General features: G+C 40.4%; 1 long non-coding RNA gene across 1 annotated transcript in view; it reads right to left on the bottom strand.

Moving 5' to 3' along the window:
- LOC111873437 overlaps positions 1 to 8,401 on the bottom strand; it is a 29,428-nt gene extending 21,027 nt beyond the window's left edge. Inside the window, exons 1-2 of the long non-coding RNA XR_002844387.2 lie at positions 8,199 to 8,401; positions 3,134 to 3,226 (exon numbers count right to left, since the gene is read on the bottom strand). This is a non-coding gene — a long non-coding RNA (uncharacterized LOC111873437). The remainder of the gene's footprint in view (positions 1 to 3,133; positions 3,227 to 8,198) is intronic.
- Between the last annotated feature and the right edge of the window lie 4,120 nt (positions 8,402 to 12,521).

Below are 12,521 nucleotides of genomic sequence, written 5' to 3' on the forward strand. Positions count from 1 at the left end.
CCAAATACGCTACCGCGTGCCCCCGTCCGTAAATTTTCTCATCCGTCCCAAGCAAGTGACGGCACAAAGCCAACTTGTTCCTGGGCCCATATACCAAATCATAGAGATCTATAAGAGGAGAGAAAATAAACCTCATTACTATCTTATTCTCTACTCTAGATGGTTGTGAGTGGTTAGCTTCACGCCACAATGTCTTTCTGAGCTCAGGATATGCATTAAGTATTAGGGTAAGTGAGGCGTAGATCCAGTCTCGACAGGTACTTGTGTAGAATCTTAATATGGGTCGCGACTTTTTCCTTCCAGTTTCTTTGCCAAGTCATCATTCACGCGTCCAAAAGACATGTTTAAAGAAACGCCAATTTTGGGGTCCAAAGCACGCATGTTTACTATACCTACAGCAATACGTGTTTCAGTACATTGAGAACATCAGTCAGAGTTCAGAATATCGTGTCAGAATTAATTATTAACGATGTTACTTTTGCCTTCTTTCGGTTCCTTATAATTTGCGTTAAATTAGTGAAAATGTAAATTACTGATAGCTCCATAACAGTTTTTCTTAGATACACCATTGTTATCGTCCGGCTGTCCGGCCCTAGAAGAACACTTCAAAATAGCCTAATTCGATGTCAATCCCGTGTTCTAGACGCCCCGTATACAAATTAAGAACTGGGAGCCTACACTCCACGTCATTCAGACCGGTTCTGGGGTCACCTAGCCTCTTATCCTATCGGTACTGGGGGCTCTTCCCCAGGGATTAAAGCGGCCATTTGTCTACAACTAGAGCCGAGGTGAAGAATGCGTTGGCGTATACATTCACATCCCATGCGTCTTCATAGCATAATGTTTAATTTGTCAAAGACATGGATAACTTTACCTTTTTTTTACTGTATAAAGAATTTCCTAAAATTTTGCAAATTATTTGCGCAGTAACTACTCTTTTAAGACAAATATGAAGGATGTTTTTTTTATTTCTTTTTATTGCTAGTGGGGTGGGACTAAGTCCCTTGTACTGCGGCCACTTCTGGCCTATTGTACCAGCCCCAGATGATAGGTGAGGGTGATTGTGGAGCAGTTGGTGGAATGAAGATTGGCAGGGGAAACCGAAGTACTCGGAGAAAACCTGCCCCAACACCACTTTGTTCACCACAAGTCCCACTTGACCAGATCCGGGATCGAACCCCTGGCCGCCGCGGTGGGAAGCCAGCGACTAACCACTTGAGCTATGGTGCGGCCCAAATATGAAGGATAGTCAGGAACTAAGTTTACAAGATACCTATCTTGAATCACATTTTACATCTGTATAGAAATACAACATTTTAACCGGAGTGAATTAACGGGCCTTCTATAGAAGTTTTTTTAGTATTTTAACGTAACCTGGCGTAATCTAAGAATGTATCGGCAGACCCTTACCTGAAAACAATGGGTTTTATTTCTCTTATTGTGACCCAGTAACAGAGTTACCTTGTTAGCGATTTGGTGATATAATCCTACTATTGGATACAATCCTTATTTTCTTACTTTTAGATGTTCATCAGCAACAGTATTAACATGACGGCAGTACGAATTATGCTGGACATGTAATTCAGATGAAGGAAAGAAGAAATGCATACTGCGGCTTGGTAAATACGGTTTTACTAAAGCCACTTTGATTGCGGTGTGGGCGTGAGCCATCAGAAGTGCAGTGCAAACTCCTACACTTGCCCTCTCATCTGACTGGCGTCTGCTCGACTTACAGCACATTCTATATACATACATTAATATGCCTGCTACCCCCCCCCCTGGCACTACAGCCCCAGTGGGCCTAGGCCTACCTCCATGAACTTCTCTGTTCACTTCGGTCTTGGTAGATCTTACACATTCGGTAGGACTCCTTGGGCGGGTGATCAGCTCGTCGCAAGGCCTCTACCTGTACACAAACACAGAAAAACGCACACACAAACTAAACATCCATGCCCTTAGTGGGATTCGAACCCACGATCCCGGTTTCCAAGCGAGCGAAGACAGTACACGCCTTAGACGGCTCGGCTACCGTGACCGGCTTAATTTCTATATACCATATTATTAATACCGAAAATTACGACCGTTTGAACTTCTGATGTGGGAGAAACACCAGCGCAATGTTCAAAATTTGGTGCGGATATTCTGTATCATAATATACATGAGAAAAATATGCAGTAAGATTTTCTTTTATAGAATGAGACCAATATGTCTGCCACACGAAATATCCCATTTAACTACTACGATGAAGTTCCACAGTAGTAACTAGCTAATGAGTGAGGCTCGTGAATTTGACAGAAGAGAGGTCACAAAATTATCTAAATATACCCCATGAACTACTTCTTGCATTACAGATATTCGGAGTTGTGCGAATAATTTTGGTATTGGAAATCTATCCTGACAGACACTCTGCAATTAAACAGATCACCACAATTAATTTATAATTCTTATTGATCTCTCTAATATACACTTGTTCGTCGACTTACGACCGACTTCCGTTCTGACTGACAGGTCGTAAGTCGATCTGGTCGTATGTCGGTCATATATTTATTAACAGTATTTTTAACCATTCTAATCTTTTTATCATCGTTATAATTTATTTTTAAAAACTTTTACATTTTAATCAACTTTTTGTTCATTTTTTTGAGGTCGTAAATGCGGCCGGTCGTTAAGTTCCATAGGTCGTAAGTCGACGACCAAGTGTACTCGTGTCTGCGTCTGTGCGAAAGTGGGTGCCACAAGTTGGTTCAAGAACCTGTCTTTTTGCAAATTCTATAGGTGTCACGTATGTGGGAGTGCAAGCGAAAGTCGTAATATGGCGTTTATAACCCCTACTTCGCGTTCAAGGGATCCCGAATGCGAATTCGGCTGTTAGAATGGCCATTCTCACTGACATTATTCATGATTTTCCTCAGATTTTTCAGGCAATTAGTGGGGTAGTATTCGAAACGAATCACGAACTCCATCCCAACTGTTCACAGTCATCATAAGCTGTTCAGATGGCAAAACATCGTTAAACAAATCAACAGACATACCATTCCGGACAGGAAGAAAGTCTGATACAGTTGGAGCCATCACAAAGGAGGAATGGTACAGGCAGACGGGTAAGAAAGAATGTGATACTAATTTAACGAACCTCTCGATTGGTGGAATTTCTTCTGTCTGTCCTGTTCATTGGCCGTCACTCGCCCCTTCTCGTGGTCGTGTAGAGCAAGCGTTGGAAACACGGCTACGGCAGAAATACCAATAGTCTGAATTTTCGTCCTTAATTGATAATATAGTTCCTTTACGTAATGGCACGAAACAAGCAGAAACTAAAAGGGACTCGAACTGAATGGGACACACTAGCATTCCTCTGGACGAAAATACAAAAGCAATAAAGAGAACAAGTAGCTGTATAAGAATTTAGCATTAAATCTGGTCTAGAAGTGTTTCAAATGTCGGATTATATGTATCAATGTATGTGTCATTCATATGTAATCCGCCTTTGCTAATTTTATATATTTAAGTCTCTTCTTTATTCGTCTGTATTATAATACTTACTTACTCATGGAGCTGAGCCCTTCTTGAGAAGCCAAATCTGCAGCTACTTAAGAATTTCCCAGCATTTTATGGAACCCGAAATTACATTACCGTGTTCACAAGAGCTCTCCACTGGTCCCTATCCTGAGCCAGATCAATCCAATCCATCCCATCCCATCCTAGCGCTCTAAGATCTATTCTAATATTGTCCACCCACCTACGCCTTGGTCTTCCCAGTGGTCTCTTTCCTTCTGGCTTTCCAACCAATGTACTATATGCATTCCTTTTCTACCCCATTCGTGCTATATGCTACTTGGAGAAGAGTACAAGTTATGAAGCTCCTCATTATGTACTTTTCTCCAACGTCCTGTCACTTCATCCCTCTTCGGTCCAAATATTCTCCTCAACACCCTGTTCTCAAACACCCTCAGTCTATGTTCCTCCTTTAATGCCAGAGACCAAATTTCACACCCTTACAGTACCAGCGGCAAAATGATAGTTTTGTATATTCTAATTTTTATGTTTTTGTACAGCACACGGGAAGCCAAAAGGTTCTTGACTGAATGGTAGCAAGCATTACCCGAGTTCAATCTCCTCTTAATTTCCTCCTGAATCAGGTTTTAATTTGTTATCGTCGTTGCCGAATATCTTAACTGTGCCACGTTTTCAAAACATCTGTTTTCTATCGTTATGTCATGATTTTGTCCTGCATTTTGGTGACGAGGCAGCAACATATACTTGGTTTTCTCTGTTTTTACTTCTAGACCAACCTCTTTACTTGTGTCAATTAAAGTTTGTATGTTTTCTTTATGGTATCTATATTATCACCCAGTAGATTCACATCATTGGCATAGGCCAACAGATGATATGCCCCGGTTAATTTCAGTCCCACCTGGTTTTCCTGGACCTTCCTAATGGCATATTCTAAAGCAACGTTGAAAAGCAGTGGCGATAAAGCATCTCCTTGTCTTAAATCATTCTGGTTAGGAAATTTATCAGACAAATATTTACCTATACGCTGGTACGTATTCGTGTATTTCTTGTGTGATTTAAATCGCAGAGGTGCATCGATGGTGTATCAACGTCGATAATCAGACCGGAAGCAACCCAACAGACAAGTGTCTGCTGCAGTACACATCTTTCTGATGGAAACAGGCGCATTCTTGCCAGCAGCACGCATTGCCAGCGGCGGACGTGATGTGTATGCAGAATGAAGAGAAAGTGTTATGTGCTGAACATGTTAATAGTCATTGACTAGTACTCGACTGGTCGCATATGGAGCAGCCCTTCTGCAGAGTGGAATTTGGCGTACTCTGTATGAGGATCTGTCTTAACCCTTTCGTGCACAACTTGTACAAGGGCTGGAGTCGGGAGACAGTAACCTTCGTCTGCAGTCCTGTTCATGGCTCTTACACAGGACTGTAGATGAACCTGACTTTCTGTGCCATCTATTGCGGATAGATGAGGCATCATTCACACGAAGTACAAAGAACTGTTGTCACAACCTATATGCAAGGACATTGGAGGATTCTTATGCTACCCGAAGTCCTTCATTTCAGGAAAAAAAAAATGGCGTCAACATTTGCCCCGGAATCATACATGTTTATCTAATGATTATACCCGGCTGCGAGTCTTCTCGGTGGAATCCTGTAACTAGGTTTTCTTTAAAGAACACTAGCCTATATATTGGGAAAGTACCCCTTAACTTTTGCGAACGCCTGTAATTTGAACATGACAACTGGGAAAATATTTTGTGACACATGGATTGGCAGTGAGGCTCCAATCGTCTAACATCCACGTTTTCTTGATCTGAATCCACTCGATTATTTTCTTATTGGGGTACATGAAAGAAAACATTTAAGCTACGGAAGTACAAGAATGAGGCGACCAATCTGACGCGTCCTGGTAGCTGCCGCATTTATTAAAGACCAATCCAGACAACTTGTTCTTGTCAGGAACACCATTCAGTGTTGCTGTGAAGTGCTTGGAATTTGGATCAGGAAGTCTTGAGCAGTTATTGTGAAGAAGAGGCGGAACTGTGTGTGAGTCCTCATTATGATCAAATACTTGTGTTAATTGCAATGAGAAAGCAGACTTGAAAGATGTAATAAATTCGGAATCTTTACGTTTCATTCACTGTAATTAAAGCAACAAATAAAGATGCTAAATGCAAATAACTGAATATATATATGACTAGTTACTTGTCTTAAAATGTGGCGAAATGTTTGATTTGTTTCATTCTGGTCCGTCACACTAACAATTACAAATATAAATCACTCCGTCCAATGTGACCTGTAAGTTTTTTACTACATGAAAACTTAACACCCTTACATGTTTCGGTCTCTGTGGACCATCTTCAGAGGGCAAACATCACTACAAATAGGAAACCACCATCACATAAGTTGTTTAGACGTAAAGTACGTAATTTTATACAATTTTTTAAAAAACTTTACATTCCCAGGAAACTGCTGTGTTTGTGAAATGTTCTATTTTGTATATTATGTACTGTAGCATATAAGTGTACGTACTTTAGGTCTAAACAACTTATGTGATGGTGGTTTCCTATTTGTAGTGATGTTTGCCCTCTGAAGATGGTCCACAGAGACCGAAACATGTAAGGGTGTTAAGTTTTCATGTAGTAAAAATCTTACAGGTCACATTGGACGGAGTGATTTATATTTGTGGCGAAATGTCTTAACTCGACAAGATGACGAATTGAGCGACAATTATTTACATTTTATATTCCAAACAACATCCTAAAATTTGGTCAGAAGAGTTTGAATCATCCTACATATTCTGTGTAGCTGATACAGAGCAGTTAAACTGAGAAATAAAGAAAGAAAGAAACAACAGTATCTCCCTCTTCAATATTCCGTTCTTGACTTAGCCAATTCGTCAATAATGACTAACATATAAGTGGAAGCAGTGTTCACTGCATAGTTAGGGGTTTGGGATAACAGTTGTCATCTGTGAGATTTTTATATTTATTCTAATTATTTATATTTTATACTCGTCTTCTTGATAACAGAAACACAAAATTGGACTTTGCCTCTAACTAGGTCAATCCAGTTCACATAATCACGATCTAACATAAGGTTTATTACTATTCTCTCATCTACTTCTTTGTCTTCCTGAGAGGTTTATTTCCAGAAAAGGTTCCAAACTTTTAACTACCCTCAATTGTGATTGATAAAAGTAGTGTTTTTAATTTTTCATCCTTCACGTGTTTCGGTCAAAACGACCATCTTCAAAAGGATATTATCAACACATATGGAAACTACTATTACCATAGACTTGAAAGGATTCTGACGGTGGTGTATACCGTACTTCTTTTGGCTTGTTTTGGACTTTATCCATCGTCTAGTGATTGAGACTAGCTCTTTCTAACGGGCCCAACTGAGTAGGTTTATCCTGCCCTACCCACCTGAAGACGGAGACAGATCCAGCCTCCGAAACGTCGTGGTCTTTTGTCTTTTACATACCAGACGATGGATGAAGTCCAAAACAAGCCAAAAGAAGTATTATTACCATGTCATAGATATAACTAATACTAAGATGTACATTGATTTGTTATAAAATCTAAAATTATTACAATTATTCTGTTTAAAAAGTAGTGTTCAATATTTGTTTTAATCTAGAACCAATTTGGTTCGTGTCGTTATACTTCTTCTCCTTAATGGAAGATGGGCCGCGCAACAGCTCAAGCGGTTAGTCGCTGGCTTTCCACGGCGGCGGCCCGGGTTCGATCTCGGGTCTGGTCAAGTGGGATTTGTGGTGGACAAAGTGGCGCTGGGGCAGGTTTTCTCTGAGTACTTCGGTTTCCCCTGCCAATATTCATTCCACCAAATTCTCCATCATCATAATCACCCGGGGCAAGTTACAATAGGCCAATCAGTGGCCGCCGTACCGAGTGGACCCAGCTGGACTCCACCCCCCCACTAAGCGAATTAAAAAAAATTAATGGAAGATGAATATGTTGCACAGAGTGGTTCCGTTATCTGATGATCAGGACTCTTTGGTGTCGTGGTCCAGTTATTCAGGATACGCTGTGTTTGTAATACTTCTGAAGATGGTCGTTTTGACCGAAACATGTAAAGAATGAAAAATTAAGAAACAAGTTTTATCAATCACACTGACCGGTGGTTAAAAATCTTACGTACAACTACTAGTGGGAGTGACCAGGATGAACCAAGTGAAGTTCCATTCCTAATTCTACATGCTATTCTTGGTGTCTCATGCCTGTTATACGTCCTGCTCACTTATATTCATCAATTTATTGCCCTCATAACATTAAGTTAGGTCCAAACATACAGCCTAAGTAACAGACTCCATTGTACAATGGTTTCCTTGAACTGTTAAAATAATTACTCAGCTGATCAAAAAATCGCCGCTTTTATGTACACAAACTTTCATTATTTTGTCTACAGAACCCACTCATTCATCACGTGTGAGTGAATCCAGTGCACACCATTAAATCATATTTCCCCCGAGATCGATATGGGCATGATCATCTCTTATACTCTCAAATCTACCGTCAGGTTTTCCGGCCAACATATTTTTATAATTTTCTGTTTCCTCTTTCCTCTGCCAACCTCATCCTTCCTCGTGTTATTACCCTATCAGAATTAGACGAAGAATTACAATTATAAGATATAATTTTGGGATTGTAGATTGGTTACCTTTTTTCCCTCCTCCGGGCATGACATAAGAAGGCCGTGCCGTCGGAGCGGAGGTGGAAAGCCAGCAGTAAATGGTGAGTGCTTTAGGATATCCCTCGCGTCGAGACAGCTAAACAGCCGTCCTTGTTCCAGAAGTGACACTAACTTCCTCTATCGTTCTTCTTGTATTCGGTCCCAGGTCTCTACTGGAAGCAACACCCCAGCTTTCCACCTCTCAGAACGCTCAGAACCCTCCAAACGCTTCTAACTGTTCCCGCGCATGCGTCACAGAACGGGGGCTTCATCGGTTGTGTTCAATTCTTCCTTCTCTAATTAATATTTTCTCTCATTCATATTTTGATAGATATTTCGCTGAACATAAAAACCTAATCAAAGATCGTACTCTGTGTGGGGAACAACAGTTACGGGCGTGGGTAGAACTCTCATAAGAAATATGTCATTCTATCGCTGTAACCTCTGTCTTCGTGAATTATTATGACCACACCTATTGACTTTGCAGTCAGACCCAGGTTATTCTCTATGCCTGATTCTGCAGAGCTTAGTCATAGACATAATTATGGATGGATATTCAAGTGATGAAACGAGAGTGGAGGGACGTAGTTCAGCTTCGAGTAGGCGTACACGATCTCTTAAATACGTCCTTTGCAATTTTGCGTACTGAATTGACCTTTGACGTTCATCACTAGAGGCAGAAATATATTGTTGCGCAACTCATCACATGATACAAATAGATTGTACGCACTCAGAAGTTCTTGATTTTTTCTGAATACATCATATCGAAATGTGTTGCAGTTATACACATTAATGAATTCTTATATCTTACGTTATGCACAGACTTTTCAAAACGGATTGAAATGATACGCAGCAGAATCAAATTGGACCAAATTGTTATAGGCCACCACTGCCTAATTTAATTTAAATCCGTTCAATAGTTTTCAGTATGGAATATGGGAACGGATAGATAGACACGCCCTGACTTCCATATACAATCTCTGTACGTACTTCGTGCAAAAATCGCGTTTAATTGGAGGTTTTCACAGCAGTAGCTATGAAGAGTGTTACCTTCTGGGATGTGATGCCGTATAGTCGGGAACATACTGCTTCCAGCCTCAGAGGTGACGAGTAAACCACGAAACGAATCAACAAGAAGCTTGCTGGTCACTTGCTTGGCTTTCACTTCGATCCTGAAGATGGAGGCGTTACGTCCATCCGAAGCTTCAGTGAACTTCTAACAGACCATACGGTGTCACATCTCAGAAGACCGTTATCTTTAAAAAAGAGCAGCTTACAGCATCCTCGTTAAGTTCAATCAGAATATGAATAAATATTTCAAATGAGAAATGCTGTCATGATAGTTGTTATTTGTTGTGTTTAATTGTATGAATTTTCTCTAAAAATTTCTATATTTGTATTGTTTTTATTACGTAAATATACCCACCTACCTACCACTCGGTGCTACAGCCCTGCGTGAGCCTTGGCCTCCTCTACAACCAATGCGTGCTGCCATAGGAATGGACCCACGGATGATTACCCGAGGCTGGTTGTTAGGTTTCTGAACAAAATTCTCTTTACAGGATGAGGTTGTTAGCCTTATGCCCAACACCCAACCTGGAGGACCAGGGTACCTATCTTAGTCTGGACTCTACCCTTTGACCTTTCCAGCATGGGTGACTGCCAGTAGCTAAACTACCGCCAGCATAGCTCTCCAGGTCACAGAGTCACGCAAGCCCACTCCATCATAAGGTGGAGACTACTTTGGGGGAAATTACGTAAATATACTTGCCTATTGATTAAATTATCGGTTATTTGAATTTTTGTTTATTTTTATATAGAAATATTGTTTCTTGTTTTATTCGAAATGTTCGTGTTGTTTCTTCTGTTAGTTGTGGTGCTTTGTTTTATGTTCGGATTTGCATATTTAGGGACGATATTTTGTGTTAAACAACTTTTGTTAAAATTGATGTTGGTGTTGCATAGTACCGATATATTGTGTTGTCGGAGGCTCCACACCTATGATGATACATAACATGACGCTCCAATACAATACAGGTATATTTTTCTTGAAAATTATTTAATAATTTCTCAGCCTGCAGTACGTTTGTAGTTTGGTTAGCTTTTCAACCACAGATGGGCCTGTGTATGTGAGATAAATGTACATAAAGGACAATTAGATATTCAGAACAGTAAAAATGCTTCTGATAGATACAAGGCTTTCATTGAACTGCACCAATTCATTCCTGTATACTAACCGGGTACTGAAGATAGATGGTAGTTTCCCTCACTATTAACTACTAGTGGTGGATCCCCGTTCCTCACCCATTGCCACCACACACTTTCAGGCCTCAGTAACGACTTCTAACAGTGGAAATTCTTCAGCTTCCGTGCTCACTTCGGTGCCTGCTGGCTATTAACTGCACCTACTAAGTCTTCTCTTCACATACTCCCTAAGAACTCTAAACTCTTGCTCCAATTGTCCTCCTCATAACATCTCGGCACGGACAGCGCAGAAAACAAGAGTTTCCAAAAGTTCCTCTTTCTTGCGCGTGAATTCATTGAAGGGGAAACCTGTTTGTTTCGTGATCGCTACCTAGTAACGGGTCTATACACTACAGTCTATTAACGATTTTTCTGGAAGTCTTCATTAAAACTGCAGATGACAATGTCTGCACTGAATAAGTGATATTCTTTCTATTTCAGGAAAGTTGCTTTTATTTCTTCTTCGTCATGCAGTATGGTCAGAAATCAATAAATCCAAAAATAATGTACTGGAGCTACTTCGAAGTTATATAAGCTATTGTACACATTGTAAATTTACCATTAATATTTGGTCTCTCCCTGAAGGTGATCAATTATGACCAAAACATTTTATCACGCAAAAGGAAATAAATTGCACATATTTGGATGGTAATTTCACATTTAATTTTAACGTCTGACAACATTTTGAGGTCTGCTGATGGTCTGTTCCCTGTCCATGCCATGTATAGAGTGAACTGGGCCTTAACAGAAACTGAATGTTTCAGTCGGCAGTTATGTCCTGCTACTGAGTAATACCAATCACTCTATCGTGTCCATGATAATGTATTTAAACGAAATAAGTTAATTTTCCTCACTAAACACTGATCCAGCTGAGTTTCATCGATGCTCTTGTTATAAGCTACTACAAACTATTGGCAAGATGCAGAAACCATTCAACCGTCCACCAAGTACAAAAATCCAAAAGGACAGTAATATAGTGATGAAAGTATGAGTTAGATTTAGAGGTCAGATGGGACAGGGACGGCACCGAACCAACAGGCGAATATATATTTTTCTATCGAAAAGGAAATGAGAATTACGAATTACATATGGGTTTTTCTTTTTAAATAAAAGAATCACGTCAGATAGTCCAGATAGTGCCGAGGTGAGCGGTGAGCTTCAAGCCCCTACTGTTTTACCCCCGAGGAAAGAGACCCCGGTACCCATTGGATAGTAAGTTGGGTGGGCCCCAGAGACTTTCTGCACTATATGGAAAAGTGAAAATTCTGACCCTGCTAGGACTCGAACTCCGACCCCTCGGTTGTCCACTGAGTAGGGAATCTCAATACCGAATGCGCTACCATGGCTCGTATAAAAATTTGTTACGAGATTTGAATGACAAAATAGGTAGGGAAGATATTTTCAAACCAACAGTTGGGAATGAGAATTTACACGACATTGCTAATGACAATGGAGTTAGAGTGGTAAACTTGGCCAAGTCCAAAAATCCGATTATCAAAAGTACAATGTTTCCACATCATAACAGTCATGAATTTACTTGGAAATTTCCTGATGTAAAAACTGGCAATCAAATTGACATATTTTGATAGACAGGAGACGGAATTCAAGCCCACTCTGTCCAATATTTCGGGGGAGACGGTTGTGTTACTGGCCATTATCTGGTGGTGCCAAAGTTAGGGTGAAATTGGCAACGAGCAGATAAAAAACGTACGGAGTTATATGGAGGGGTTCGATCTCAAAAAATAAAACTAAGCAGAGGCCAAAGAGCAGTATCATGTTGAAGTCTCAAATAGGTTCGCGGCTTTGGAAAACTTAGACATTGGAGTAGGTATTAACTCTCATTCCCAACTGTTTGGTTTGAAAATGTCTTCCCTACCTACTTTTGTATTAAAATTTGCCTAACAACATGTTCGTACGGCGTTTAGCCTATCTTCCTTATTTGAAACATAAAATAGGCTTATGGGATCACCTTGCTGTATATGTGTTTGGCCGTTTGTTCCCTCCCACCATCAACTTCTGAATGCAAAGGGACACGACGCCTGAAAGCCGGAAAAGTGGTGCCAGAAA

The sequence above is a fragment of the Cryptotermes secundus genome, unplaced genomic scaffold, assembly GCF_002891405.2.
Source record: "Cryptotermes secundus unplaced genomic scaffold, Csec_1.0 scaffold333, whole genome shotgun sequence".
In the NCBI taxonomy this organism is placed as follows: domain Eukaryota; kingdom Metazoa; phylum Arthropoda; class Insecta; order Blattodea; family Kalotermitidae; genus Cryptotermes; species Cryptotermes secundus.